Source organism: Bactrocera dorsalis, chromosome 4, assembly GCF_023373825.1.
Source record: "Bactrocera dorsalis isolate Fly_Bdor chromosome 4, ASM2337382v1, whole genome shotgun sequence".
NCBI lineage: Eukaryota > Metazoa > Arthropoda > Insecta > Diptera > Tephritidae > Bactrocera > Bactrocera dorsalis.
In genome coordinates this window covers 21,210,407-21,226,640 of record NC_064306.1, presented here as the reverse complement: position 1 = coordinate 21,226,640, position 16,234 = coordinate 21,210,407, and positions in this window count along the sequence as shown.

Below are 16,234 nucleotides of genomic sequence, written 5' to 3'. Positions count from 1 at the left end.
CATATACCGGTCACTTTATACTACATCTATCGGCCACTGCGCAATTTACTTTAATGAAATCGAGAGAACGTAATTTCTTAAGAATATATGTATTTGTGTACCTGAAATAGATAAAATCGGGTGTAAACTTGTTCTAGATCCCGCATAATTAACAAACCTTATGCATCTGAAGGTATTTCCTCCCATTGATCTTGGCAAGTTGCAAGATTATTAATTGTTCGGTTACACCCGAATTTATCCCTTCCTTACTTGTTTTTATTACTAATCTGCATATATATGTACTCGTATGTATTGATTGCTGCTCGCGTTATAAAAGCAAATTTGACTTGAATTCGTATTAATATTATTACCATGCCAACCACAAAGATTCCTTAAGTCTGATGACCCCCTCGTTTTATTAAATAACTTTCTGCAACTTTCACTGATACAAAAAATGCAATACGCAAATCATTAAAATTTTATGTTGAGTCATAAAATCTCGCCAAACCAAATGAAACTTTTCATATTCGTAAGCCAATAATGTAAAATAAAGGGTGATTTTTTAAGAGCTTGATAACTTTTTTTAAAAAAAAAACGCATAAAATTTGCAAAATCTCATCGGTTCTTTATTTGAAACGTTAGATTGGTTCATGACATTTACTTTTTGAAGATAATTTCATTTAAATGTTGACCGCGGCTGCGTCTTAGGTGGTCCATTCGGAAAGTCCAATTTTGGGCACCTTTTTCGAGCATTTCGGCCGGAATAGCCCGAATTTCTTCGGAAATGTTGTCTTCCAAAGCTGGAATAGTTGCTGGCTTATTTCTGTAGACTTTAGACTTGACGTAGCCCCACAAAAAATAGTCTAAAGGCGTTAAATCGCATGATCTTGGTGGCCAACTTACGGGTCCATTTCTTGAGATGAATTGTTGTCCGAAGTTTTCCCTCAAAATGGCCATAGAATCGCGAGCTGTGTGGCATGTAGCGCCATCTTGTTGAAACCACATGTCAACCAAGTTCAGTTCTTCCATTTTTGGCAACAAAAAGTTTGTTAGCATCGAACGATAGCGATCGCCATTCACCGTAACGTTGCGTCCAACAGCATCTTTGAAAAAATACGGTCCAATGATTCCACCAGCGTACAAACCACACCAAACAGTGCATTTTTCGGGATGCATGGGCAGTTCTTGAACGGCTTCTGGTTGCTCTTCACCCCAAATGCGGCAATTTTGCTTATTTACGTAGCCATTCAACCAGAAATGAGAAATGATATGTAGACCATAAATCGGACGTAAAGCGCGAAACACATTTCGAACCGAACACTGATTTTGGTAATAAAATTCAATGATTTGCAAGCGTTGCTCGTTAGTAAGTCTATTCATGATGAAATGTCAAAGCATACTGAGCATCTTTCTCTTTGACACCATGTCTGAAATTCCACGTGATCTGTCAAATACTAATGCATGAAAATCCTAACCTCAAAAAAATCACCCGTTACATAAGTACGTAAGGGGGTATTCTACTCTAGATTTTTTAAAAATTCGATTTTTTTCATATTTTTAAAGTCTATACCCTCAAGAACACATCCTCCAAAGGATTTTTAAAAAATAAAATTATTTTAAGAGCTACAGTTACTTTAGTGTCGCAGTACCTAGCCCGGTAGGTAGGTAGACTCGCTTTTTTAAACGCGTTTTTCTCGAAACTACTTTTTCCACACGGTACCGGCATTATCTCAAGTTCTATACAACCGATTTACTTGAAATTTTGTGTAAACCTTCTTTATATAATCCTTCATCCTTTATCTTTATATAATCTTTAATCCTTTGTTTTTAATGTTTAAAAAAAAATCAGAAATTTAAAAAAAAAGCGTTAAAAATGATTTTTATTTTCAGGCAGTCGCCATTTTTCAAAAAAATTTTTTTTTGAATCCTTACTAATTAACAATTTCTTTTGATTTTTTTTCACACCACCAGGAGAATCAGGATCAATGTCACCAGGATGCGCCTATAAACTTCTTCTTCTTCTTTACTGGCGTAGACACCGCTTACGCGATTATAGCCGAGTCAACAATAGCGCGCCAGTCGTTTCTTCTCTTCGCTACGTGGCGCCAATTGGATATTCCAAGCGAAGCCAGGTCCTTCTCCACTTGGTCCTTCCAACGGAGTGGAGGTCTTCCTCTTCCTCTGCTTCCCGCGGCGGGTACTGCGTCGAATACTTTCAGAGCCGGAGTGTTTTCATCCATCCGGACAACATGACCTAGCCAGCGTAGCCGCTGTCTTTTAATTCGCTGAACTATGTCAATGTCGTCGTATATCTCGTACAGCTCATCGTTCCATCGTATGCGATATTCGCCGTGGCCAATGCGCAAAGGACCATAAATCTTTCGCAGAACCTTTCTCTCGAAAACTCGTAACGTCGACTCATCGGTTGTTGTCATCGTCCAAGCCTCTGCATCATATAGCAGGACGGGAATTATGAGAGACTTATAGAGTTTGGCTTTTGTTCGTCGAGAGAGGACTTTACTTTTCAATTGCCTACTCAGTCCGAAGTAGCACCTGTTGGCAAGAGTAATCCTGCGTTGGATTTCCAGGCTGACATTGTTGGTGGTGTTAATACTGGTTCCTAAATAGACGAAATTATCTACAACTTCAAAGTTATGACTGTCAACAGTGACGTGGGAGCCAAGTCGCGAGTGCGACGACTGTTTGTTTGATGACAGGAGATATTTCGTCTTGCCCTCGTTCACTGCCAGACCCATTTGCGTTGCTTCCTTGTTCAGTCTGGAGAAAGCAGAACTAACGGCGCGGGTGTTGAGACCGATGATATCAATATCGTCGGCATGCGCCCGCAGCTGTACACTCTTATAAAAGATTGTACCTGCTCGATTAAGTTCTGCAGCTCGAATTATTTTCTCCTGCAGCAGATTGAAGAAGTTGCACGATAGGGAGTCGCCTTGTCTGAAACCTCGTTTGGTATCAAACGCCTTGGAAAGTTCGTTCCCGATCCTGACAGAGCTTATAGTGTTGCTTAACGTCAGTTAACAAAGCCGTATTAGTTTTGTGGGTAGACCAATTCAGATATAGCGGAATAAAGTAATCCCCTTTTCGTGCAGTCAAAAGCAGCTTTGAAATCGACGAAGAGGTGGTGAGTGTCGATTCTCCTTTCACGGGTCTTTTCCAAGATTTGGCGCATGGTGAATATCTGGTCGGTTGTTGATTTACCAGGTCTGAAGCCACACTGATAAGGTCCAATCAGCTTGTTGACGGTGGGCTTTAATCTTTCACACAATACGTTCGACAGAACCTTATATGCGATGTTGAAGAGGCTAATCCCACGGTAGTTGGCGCAGATTGTGGGGTCTCCTTTTTTATGGATTGGGCATAGCACACTTAAATTCCAATCGTTGGGCATACTTTCGTCCGACCATATTTTGCAAAGAAGCTGATGCATGCACCTTATCAGCTCTTCGCCGCCGTATTTGAATAGCTCGGCCGGCAATCCATCGGCCCCTGCCGCTTTGTTGTTTTTCAGTCGGGCAATTGCTATTCGAACTTCTTCATGGTCGGGCAATGGAACGTCTGCTCCATCGTCATCGATTGGGGTATCGGGTTCGCCTTCTCCTGGTGTTGTGCGTACACTGCCATTCAGCAGGCTGGAGAAGTGTTCCCTCCATAATTTAAGTATGCTCTGGGCATCGGTGACTAGATCACCTTGGGGGGTTCTACAGGAGTATGCTCCGGTCTTGAAACCTTCTGTAAGTCGCCGCATCTTTTCGTAGAATTTTCGAGCATTACCCCTGTCGGCCAGCTTATCGAGCTGTTCGTACTCACGCATTTCGGCCTCTTTCTTCTTCTGACTGCAAATGCGTCTCGCTTCCCTCTTCAACTGTCGGTATCTATCCCATCCCGCACGCGTTGTGTTCGAGCGTAACGTTGCGAGGTAGGCAGGCTGTTTTCTCTCCGCTGCGACATGGCACTCCCCGTCGTACCAGCTGTTCTTTTGCACTTTCCGAAAACCAATGGTTTCGGTTGCAGCTGTACGTAAGGAGTTTGAAATGCCGTTCCACAGTTCCCTTATACCGAGTTGTTGACGAGTGCTCTCAGAGAGCAGGAGTGCAAGCCGAGTAGAAAATCGTTCGGCTGTCTGTTGTGATTGCAGCTTCTCGACGTCGAACCTTCCTTGTGTTTGTTGGCGTGCGTTTTTTGCTGCACAGAGGCGGGTGCGAATTTTGGCTGCAACAATATAGTGGTCCGAGTCGATGTTAGGACCTCGGAGCGCACGCACATCTAAAACACTGGAAACGTGTCTTCCGTCTATCACAACATGATCGATCTGGTTGGTGGTTTTTCGATCCGGAGACAGCCAGGTAGCTTGATGTATTTTCTTATGCTGGAATCTAGTACTACAGATAACCATATTTCGGGCCCCGGCGAAGTCGATCAGCCTCAACCCATTTGGGGATGTTTCCTCGTGGAGGCTGAATTTACCGACCGTAGTGCCAAAGATACCTTCTTTGCCCACCCTGGCGTTGAAGTCGCCAAGCACGATTTTGACATCGTGGCGGGGGCATCTCTCATAAGTGCGCTCCAAGCACTCATAAAAGGCATCTTTGGTCACATCGTCCTTCTCTTCCGTCGGGGCGTGGGCGCAAATCAGCGATATGTTGAAGAACCTCGCTTTGATGCGGATTGTGGCTAGACGTTCATTCTCCGGAGTGAATGATAGTACTCGGCGACGGAGTCTCTCTCCCACCACGAATCCAACACCAAACTTGCGCTCCTTTATATGGCCACTGTAGTAGATGTCACAAGGACCTACTCGTCTCTGTCCTTGTCCCGTCCATCGCATTTCTTGGACGGCGGTGATGTCAGCCTTTATTTTCACGAGGACATCAACCAGCTGGGCAGCGGCACCTTCCCAATTAAGGGACCGGACATTCCAGGTGCATGCCCTCAAATCGTAGTCCTTATTTCGTTTGCCATGGTCGTCATCAAAAGGGGGGTCTCTCATCCGAGGCTTATAGTTGATTTTCATTGGGGGTGTTTTTTTACGTGGCGGGTCCCAAGCCCAGCGCACAACCCTATGCAGGGGATGTTTCGCCTTCTCACTTTAGCTCGCCTTCAAACGGATGTTCTTAGGCTACCCAGAGGATACTTGGTCAAAGACCGGAAGTCGTGAGCTGCTTGAGACATATGTAAAAGAATCGTTTCTGGCCACTCCCAAGTGAATGGCGATCAGAGAACTTTCCTCACTTGCGTGAACTTCTACACATGACTCCATCCTCCAAACTACAGTGGTCCAATCGAAACAAACCTTGAAAAAATCGGATATTTTGTATACCAAAAAAAAAGATGACAATAATTCGATATCAACCGTTCAGATACTCGTATCAGGACGCGGCCACATTTGAAAGTAATAATATTCAAAAAATAAATGCCAAAGAATGTTCTTCCGAATGGAACTAAGCATTCCTCATTAGATTTTAAGTTTCTGAAGTTTACAGTTATTCTAATTAAAAAAAGATAAAATTTGCTTCGAAATTATAGTACAATATTATAACATATAGCTTAAATTCCACTACATATGGTGTATAATATAAACTCAACCAGTTGATGGAAAATCAACATATTAGGGATATGAGATTTAAGTCAAAGTCTAAACCAATTCAGTTGCATTATTTTTAAGAAATATTGCCTACTTGATTTCCTTGAAATATCACACACATTGTCCGACGTAGGCGCTTTACAGATGGAACCAACGACCGGGTTTTACCCATTTTTGGCACCACGAAAAACTTTTCTCTGAGTTTTATTTTTTAACTTAAAAAAACTCAGCCATAGGCACTCAGGTGCCAATATTCTGTATTTGAGGCCTTGATAAGTTACCATTCAACCACTTTGAGGCGCTGAATATTATATCCTATAGCAGCTTCTAATTTACGTATTTAGTGAGTTATCGCACCCTTAATAGTTTTCAATATACTTGTATATATAGTATATACCGATTTCTCCCATTGTACCACTGTCCAAGGTGATGCCAAAAACATTCGTCCTGGTTTGGTTGAAAAAGCTTTCACTGTTTCTGAGATGTGGACATTAAACTTATAGGGAGCAGGGTCTTGCCCACTTTTCAAAATATTAAAGGAAGGTCAGATAGTCACTAGTCGCGATCATATACTTATACATATATGTCTTTATATAATATATGGACTCCTGAATTACTGAATTTTAACAAAATTTAGCACACTGTGTCGACTTCGAACCAACTTAGAAGATAGGATAGTAAAAAATGCATAAATAAACAAGTAAGGAAGGGCCAAGTTCGGGTGCAACCGGACATTTTATACTCTTGCAACTTGCAAGAAATATTTGAAGTGTAAAACCAAACATATATGTAGAGTGAAGTCAGCCGGAAGCTCGAAAATCCTGATATTAATTATGTAAGGTCTAGGCTAAGTATTTGCTCAAATTTATCTATTTTGGGCACAAGCATACATTCACTGTTATGAGTAAAACACGCTCTCTTATTTTCATTGGGATAACTCACATATTGGCCGATATATGCGGTACAAAGTCACCTGGAAATTCGAAAATCTTTATATTAAGTATATGGCGGCTAAGAGAAGTATTTGTCCGATTCAACCTATTTTTGACATACAGATATAACATTATAAGAGAAGGACTATCCTTTAATTTCAATTATATATCTCGCACATTGATCTTCGATCAAAAGTCAACTATTGGCACCGGGGTTCAAATATTCAGCTGGCTAGGTCATATCGTACGTATGGGTGAAAACACTCCAGTATTCCAGTTAAGTATTCGACGCAGTACCCACCGAGGGAAGCAGAGGAAAAGGAAGAAGAGGAAGACCTCCACTCCGCAAAAAAGAAGAAGAATCCCTTGGATACTTATACCGACAAACTCTTCTTTCGCCTTTATTCGGTTAGATAAGTTAGCACCCCACACATTCAAAAAGTATGATATGATGCATTAATATCATATGATACAAAGTAATAAAATATGACACCACTAAATCGCTGAGAGTGCGACACGAGTAGTGGCAACTAGTGATGAGCGATATTTCACTACCGGTGATTTTTTCACTGTGATTGAAAAATCGCAAATCGCAACTGCGATCACTTTTTATAAATAGCAGTTCGCTTCTATGAACTGCGATTACGATCGCAGTTCGAACCTATGAATTACGATCACAATAGCAAATAGCAGAAAAGTAACAACTTTCTTCAGGGTATTGTATGTATATATCGTATATGCTATTTGGCGTCATAGCGGTTTGAAGTTTTGAGTGTAACGTTCTTATAATTTTTAATAATGGCAGGAAATGTATCAAGGAAAAGAAGTGAAGTGTGATGTTTGAAGTGGTAGATGAAATATAATCAAAATGGAATATTTTAATTTGTTTTAATAAAATTTTAATTTTACTTATTGTCAAAACCAAATTTGAAAGCTTTTTGTGTTGAAAACAAGAATTGTAACTAATTAATTTTAGAAAAAATATGGAATAAAAAAATTACGGGTTTTTAATATTTTCCCAAAGATTAGGAAACTCCCGTTATTAATTTGGTCTTGAAAATATTATTAGCGAGTATTCAAAACATTCTGATGGATTATGGAGTTTATAGTTTTTCTTTGAAAATATTAAAAGCGGATCATACCAACATACAAATGAACTATGCAATAAGCTCTAAGTTTCAGGTAGCCGAACCGCTCCAACATTTGCGAAAATGTAATGAATAGAAAGGCGTAAAAACTTGACTCGAATTACAGGAACCAAAAGAGAATTTACCGCCAATAACGACAAAAGGTTCTGTCGTTCCCACGACAGTCGGGTGTACGTAACTGGACGGGACCTGGACTTGTATTCGGCCAAACACTGTCAAATCGGCAGAATGTGCCGCTACAACAACAACAACAAAAGGGTCCGTTTTAACGTCGACTTAGTTGCGATCGCAATAGCAATATAAAATCACAGTGATTTATAAATAGCAATCACTGAAATCACAGTGATTTAAAAATCGCAATATCGCTCATCTCTAGTGGCAACCTGTGGGAAGCGCAGCGTCAGCAAACTCCGTACCCGTTGCAGCGGCAAACATATGTAGGTCAAGAGTTACAATAAGTATAATTAATTGTAAATCTTAGTTCTTATGCGGAATTCAAGCAGAGCTCCCGGAAAACATTTTTTTTATAAAAAATAACTAAACGTTTTTAACTGATATGTTGTTTACTCCACTGCGGTTTGTTCACACATAAATTGACGAATACATGTACATATAAGCTAATAACCTGGGGAATGTATGCAGAGCTAAAAAGGTCTGCTTTGTGCAGAAATATCGTGGTTGATTGTATATTACCGTTATCAAATGTAAATAACGTATGTATTAGGAAATGCGTAATTAGTCAATTAGCACAAATGCTATATACATTTGCTCACAAAATTATTGTGCGTTTTCTTTAGAATTTGTTATTCAGCGTAGGGTTATTGTTTTCACTTTTCGCTGAAGCGCTGGCCACTTGGGAGTATTTCTACAGTTGAGTTCATTTCGTGTTTTACTGTCTTACAGTGTATATCTAATATGCCTACAAGAAAATAATTAACCACATCTAAAAAAAAGTGTTATTTTAAATCTTCACAATGTTCATAGATGGCACAATAGACAAACACATCTTTATTTGTCCATTCTCAAAGAAAATTTGGGTTCCAGTGTGGAAAACGCGGGTATGGAAACGAATGGGTTGTTGTTTCAACATGGCAATCACCCTAAACATACAACCCATGGCATTAAAATGCGAATCCTTCTTGACACAAAACGTTTTCCAGTAAATATTGTAGTGAAAGTTTGTAACTAAAGGAGGATTAGTATGAAGATATGATGAATCAAACTGCTGCGACGCCTATAAAGTTCCGTTAAGCTCCACAATTGTATTAGAGAGGAGCATTTAAGACTGAGAATTTTTTTTAATAAGTGTGGACTCGTCCTCGCTTTCAAAATTCTAAAAGAGGGTTGATGTTACAAATGGGTGTACTCCTAAACATTTTGAAAAAATTAGAGTGGACCCGCAGTCTAATAGGCTCAGAGTTCATATCTTCTAAGCCACTGAAACCACCGGGGTGATATAAGAAAGCTTTATAAAGCTTTATAGGAACCAGGTCAAAATTTGAAGATTGGCGTGACCCCCCGACATTTAGGTGAAATTACATTCATAGACGGTCCTACCAAATTTCAACCTAATTCTATACATAACATTATCCTGACGATCCGATCGTACATTGTAAAAATAGTCGTAATCGGACTACAACCACGCCGACTTCCCATATTTAATTTAAATTCCGTAAGTATCTTTGATTTTTCTGTACAAAAATAAGCACTAGTAACAATATTCGGATAAAAATTTCGACTTTGAGATAAGTGATCTCAAGACTAAATTAAATCATACTTGTTCAAGCTTCCACATACCGAACATGTGTAATTTATGAAAATGTGCTTGATAGTAATATACACTTGTGCCTAAAATAGATAAAATCTGGCGAAAACTGAGCCCCTATATATGTAGTTGGTATTCAGGATTTTGAAAAGTCCGGCTAATTTTACTCCGTAACTGTCAAATACGGCGGCGGCAGTTTGATGATTTGGGGTTGCTTCACGTGGTGGCATTTTGGTCCTTTGTTTAGAATAAGTGGAATAGTGAATAAGGAGATGTATTTGCGAATTCTAAGTTCACAGCTGCCTGGCGTCGTGGACGAATGCGCCCATCCGATTGAGGAAATAATTTTCCAACAGGAAAGAGATCCGAAACATACGACGTGGACCCTTTTCTCCAAAACCAAAACTTTAAAATTTTCAAATGGCCAGCACAAAGTCCCGAATTGATGGGCATACATTAAGCAACAGCTGGTCAGGTATCGAAATCCGCCTTCTAACATGGACGAACACTGGAGTCGGGTATAGGAGTGGAAAAATATACCTCAGTCAAGTATTGAAAAACCGGTTTAAAGTATGGCCTGGCGTATAAAAGGCGTAATAAAAAATAAAGGTATATGGACAAAGGATTCTATCTTGTAAATAAATCTAACCGTATAAATTAGAATTTATCATATATTTTCATACGAGAATAAAATAAAGCTATTCTGCTTTATATTTTTAATAAATTGATGTATTATCTTTACTTTAATGTATGAATGTTGTGGATACTGCCAGTAGAAAAAAAGTTATGAGAACATTTAATTGAATTATGTAAACGTGTTGACAGTTTTGCTCCTCATTGTATATACGAGGTGTGTTCAAAAAGTATCGCGAATCGTAACTGACAGTTTTCTTCGATTGCAGGGGCGAAGTGCATCATGAGTTCTTGCCACAGGGAAGAACGGTCAATAAGGAATATTACCTGTAAGTTATGCGCAATTTGCGCGAAGCAATCCGCCAGAAACGCCCGGATTTGTGGAAGAACAAAAATTGGCTTTTGCACCACGATAACGCCCCTGCTCATACACATCGTTGCTTGTGCGCGACTTTTTGGCCAAAAACAACACACTATCTGGCCCCCTGTGACTTTTTCTTGTTCCCTGAAGAGGCCATGAAAGGACGACGTTACGTTTCTCTTGACGAGATAAAGACGGCATCGAAGGAGGAGCTGAGGAAGATAAACAAAAAATAATTTTTTGAAGTTCTTCGAAGATTGGAAAAACCGTTGGCACAAGTGTATAATATCTCATGAGGATTACTTTGAAGGGGACGAAATAGATATTCATGAATAAATAAATAATTTTTGAAAAAACACAAAATTCGCGATACTTTTTGAACACACCTCGTACATAAGTATGTATTTATAAAAATGCTTGAAAATTAGTTCTTAAGTATACTTGAGCAATGTCAAAAATTAATGCTATCAGACCTTCCATTTCTTAGCTCCCAATATATCCTTTATAACTACTTATGTTTAGGTTATTCAAAATGTGTGATATTTTGATGAAATTAAGTGAACCCGTTTTCTTAACAGCTATAAATTATATTAATGGTTTTGCGCTCAATATAAACGAATTGGTTTTGGTAAACACCTCATATCCCTAATATAATGAATCCCGATCCTTTGGTTACCATAAACTCAATTCTATGTTTTACTCGGCTTTCATTTAACACGTTTTGAAAACAATGTATTTTTTAACCCCATTTTACTAAATTTAGTGTCCAAAATTGGTTCGCCTTAAAATTTATTTGTCAGATCTAGTTTATGCAAAATGTGTTTATATCACAATTTAAGAGGAATTTCGCTTTTTGTTGAAGCAATAAGCTAACTGCTGAAAGCAATTGTACCATATAGTATAATATATATGTACATATGTACACATTATAATGTGTTTTCCAATAAGAGTGATATGATTTATTTTCAACAAAAAATTACACCAAATGTTAAGGAAATTCAAATGCTTTTATTCAATGCTAAGTACAATCGATACAATTAAGCTTTTAATACAACATCATTCAAATGGCCTCCACGACTTCTTTTGCAGGAACGGATTCGATGAACCCAATTTTCAAGCTTTTTTCCACTAAATCAAGTCGTCTGTCATGAATATGGCACGTAGTCCCATCTTGTTGGAGCCAGATGTTGTTAGTATCAACTTGTTCCATAATAGTTATAATAGATTTGACAATAACCATGAAACGAACCCGTAATTCGCCAGACCAAAAACCACACCAAACTGTCAATTTTGGTGAACGCAATGGTTGTTCATGAATAGCTTGTGGTTTTGTTCATTTAATGCACCACTTAGATAGTGAATCTCATCGGTAAAGATGATTTGCGTAAAAAACCGTTATCGATTTTAGGTTCTTTTAGGGCAATATCAGCAAATTCACGATGTTTACGGTGGTCTAATGGCTTCAATTCTTGAATGAAAACAATTTTAGGGAATCGGGAAGCGTTCTTCTTCATTTTTCCTAAAGGTGGTCAGAGGAAACCCTTGGCCACTGCCAAAATGTGAGAGAGTCAGAGGGCACCTGGGCTTCATAAGCTCAAAAGCTGATGATTGATCGGATTTCTATACAAAGAGGTAGTTTCTCGTGTGGAGGAGGTATGGAGGGGAGCCAAATTGGAGGCTGTGGACAAAAGGACTTTCCACTTCGCCCTAAAGCTCGCGTCTGGCTGCCAGATGAACCTTCCTCAGTGAGACTAAGGGAGTCCTTAGATACTGTAACCTCTTACTACCCACGCATAACTGGAGCGTAATAAGTGTGGAGAGAACGGAGGAACCATATCGGCAAGTGCTGATTCTGTTAAATGCGGAGTTCGTCGGTCCTCTCAGCAAAAGCAAGGAAGCCATAAGCTTTCGGTTTGAAAGGGTGATCTTTAGGATATGTGGAGATGCTCAAGCAAGTTTTGGGGGCGGTTCGTCACTCGGCGACTCCGTCCTTAGCCTCGAAGGTGCGGGTCAATCGGCCATGGCGGCCTTTACTGTTTCGTCTAAAGCAAGACGAAGCCGATGTCGTTCAAATCCAGGAACCACGACTGCCCAGTAACGACATCTCTGGATTGATCACGAACAGTCATAAGCTGCTACCAACAATGCAGGTAGAACAAGAGCCTGATGTACGTATATATGTCCGAAATGATTTATCGGTACTTCTTTTACCCAAGTTAAGAAAAGCTGATGTAGTAACGGTAAAACTGAAGTGCGTCGCCGGAAATTTCTAGTTAATTTCGTTAATTTGCATGACGATGAGATGGAACCACCTCCCCTATTATTAAGGAAAACCTTGGCCGAAGCATCACAAAGACGAACAGAGTCATCTTTGATTCCGACGCCAACTCGCGACATTCAATCTGGAGCAGCTCGGAAACTAAGAATAGAAGTGAGTCGCTCTTTGACTTCATTGGTCATAGCTATGTTGGGTTCAGTCTAGTTGATGAATATCCACCTAGAAAGTCTTTTTTTAGAAATCGGAATTGCATTATACATGTTCGAGTAAAGGAAAGCAAGGAGGACTTCATGAAAAAGCTTCTGCGAAAATATGGAGGGCTTTCAGCAGTCCTTTCAATACGTCCTCAGGAGGATATGTCTCGGAGTACTACAAGTTAATTGTGTCGCCTTTGTCGACCTTCTGGATGAACAACACTTGACTTGGACGGTGAGACAAACAGCATCAACATTGGTCAGCGCTGGGCCACCATCGGTACATACACTGCCCCAAAAGGCTTTTGGGCCAATATTGATCGCAAGAGATCTAGTGCTCTCGTCCGCACTCCGTAAGCTCAGCCTCTTTCTAGTTACTGGTAGAGATGCCATTGCCATTGCGTCCATGCTATAAGGTTGGGAATCTGACCGGACGCCATTTGCAGATGCTGTATGAAAGAGGTAACCACTTAACACATCGTTCTTGACTGTACCGCGTTTGGGAGATCAATACTAAAATACTTGGGAGTGAAAATTTGTATTGGCTACTAAGCGTTTTGCTATTTTATAAGTTCGAATGCAGAAGTTATTTTTTTTCTATAGCTTCACAAAGGACTACATTTATGCGTCCATGTGTGATCTTTGATCAGCCATCTAAACTAACTTAACCTACCCTAGGCTGTCACACTATGTGTCCTACACGAAATGTGAGGAGTTCTAAGCAGATATAGTACATGCTGCTTCAATATTTGGATATAGTTTATAATCAATTCTATCGTACCAAATCAATTGGTAATGATTTTTGATATGTAAATATACAAATGTTTTTATATTTTATTAGAAGATCTCATCTACACGTTGCTATGGTTAAGGTCGAATAAAAGAGAGCTACAAAAGTTTTTTGTAAATAAAACAAAAACGGTTTGGGATATCAATGAAATTCTTTATTCCTGTGAAAGTACATTCGCAAGTACTCCATGAGTTGCCATTGTATAGCGAAAAAATTACAGTTTGAGTGATGATTAAGACCTGGACGTCACTGTGAATGGGAATCTCTACCGCTTAATGATAACCGAATATTTTCGTCCCAAATTGGATGATATGGACTTAGGAAATATGTGGTTTTAACAGTACGGCACCTTAAGTCACACAGCGAATGTCACAACCGTTTAATTAAAAACCAAGTTTAGTGAACGTATTATGTCACGAATGGCCCAGTCAATTGTCCGCCTCGGTCGTGCGATTGGACGGCGTTAGACTTTTTCCTGTAAGGCTACGTCAAGCCTATGATCTATGCCAACAAGACAGCGACGATCGATGAATTTCGTACTAATATCAAACGTGAAATTGCAGCAGTATCGGCCGATTTATGCTTGAACCCCTTCGAAAATTGGGTTTAGCGTCTGGACTTCTGCAAGCGTGCCCCTGAAGATCATGCAAAAGAAATCGAGTTTCATACATAATGGCATCGAATGTATTTTCACATGAATAAAGAATTGCATTGATATCTCAAACCTTTTTGTTGTTTTTGCAGCTATTATTGAAAAACCCTTTACTAGAAGATACCGTCCACTTCTTGTTGTGGCTAGAATATATCTTAATTTTAAACTATTCAACACAGTAAAATTATCCGCAATGCCTTGGCGATTCTACTGTCACTTCGAATTTCTGTTGTGATATTACAAATCCTGCAAATACACCTTGTTCAGTAATAACATATATGGTATACAAAAATTACTGTGCTCTTGCAGTAGCTACGTGTTTAATATTTGAAATATAATTTTTTATTCATGAACTACATTAACTTTTAGCATAAAGAAATAAAAAGTATTATCAGTCAGTCTCCTCCTTCTATGCAACCTCACCACTAATCGATTCGGTTCAGCCGCTTTTGAGTTAGAAATACTGTAACTAACACGACTTGCATTATTATATATATGTGTTGAGATTTAAATTTATACACTTTTCGATTTTTCTAAAATTATTCGCTTATTGATTACACAATTTTCAGTTTAAACTAGCATTTTATGCTTTTTAAGTCCAAGGCTATTCCTCCTTTTTACTGCATATGAAGAAAGAATAACATAATTTTATTGCGTGTTCAACCATAAAATGATTGCTTCAACCCTGAATGTTTTTGTCACGAGACATTGAGAATATGAGTATTTCCGCCCTTTTGACCATTAACCTTATAAGGGTGACCTTTCACAATTGACTTGACCCCTTACATTTAAAACACTATCCGCGTACACGGACATCCTCACAAACAACACACAAACTGTTGGCTCAGAATTATGTACAATACTATATAGTATTTATAAATTATTCACTATAATAATATGATTAAACTTACTGCTTTACTGTGATAACTCTGTGACTCAATTTATATTGCTGTTCGCATTTAGTGCTTTTTTGGACTTATATTGTGAGAGAAAAAAGGTAAGTGAAGATGAGTATTTCAGTACCAATATCGATAAATAGTTTCTCAAATTAATTTGAAACATATGTTTTTTGGCATACTGAAAAGGTAGAGAAAATCGGAACGTTGTCCCACCAAATAGCATACAAACTTCCTTGCGATATATAATACTTGGAATATAGTTTGAATTCCATTTAAATTGCCATTTTCATCTACATATACATATAAAGCAAGCACTAACAAAGATAAGGAATCCAAGGTCTCATCTAAAATAATGGATAACGGTTCATAAATTTTCAACCCAAATTGCGGATATGAGGATTGGAAATAATGAGTGATAGAGTTTGGTTTTGTTCGTCAGTCCGAAGTAGCACCTGTTGGCAAGAGTTCTCTTGCGTTGGATTTCCAGGCTGACATTGTTGGTTTGTTGTTTGATGACAGGAGATATTTCGTCTTGCCCTCGTTCACTGCCAAACCCAATTGCTTTGCTTCCATATCCAGTCTGGAGAAAGCAGAACTAACGGCGCAGGTATTGAGGCCAATGATATCAATAGCAGCTGCACACTCTTCTGGAAGATTGTATCTGATCGATTAAGCTCTGCTACCTGAACTATTTTCTCCAGCAGCTGATTAAAGAAGTCGCACGATAAGGAGTCTTGTCCTTGTCTGAAACCTCATTTGGTATCGAACGGCTTGGAGAGGTCCTTCCTGATCCTGACAGAGCTTTTGGTATTGCTCAACGATTCTTTTTCACTGGTCTTTTCCAAGATTTGGCGCATTGTAAATATCTGGTCTGTTTTTGATTTTCCAGGCATAAAGCCACACTGATAAGGTCCAATCAGTTTGTTGACCCCAGCATAGTCGATCAGCCTCAACCCATTTGCCCACTTTGGCGTTTGACAACGTGGCGGGGGCAGCTCTCA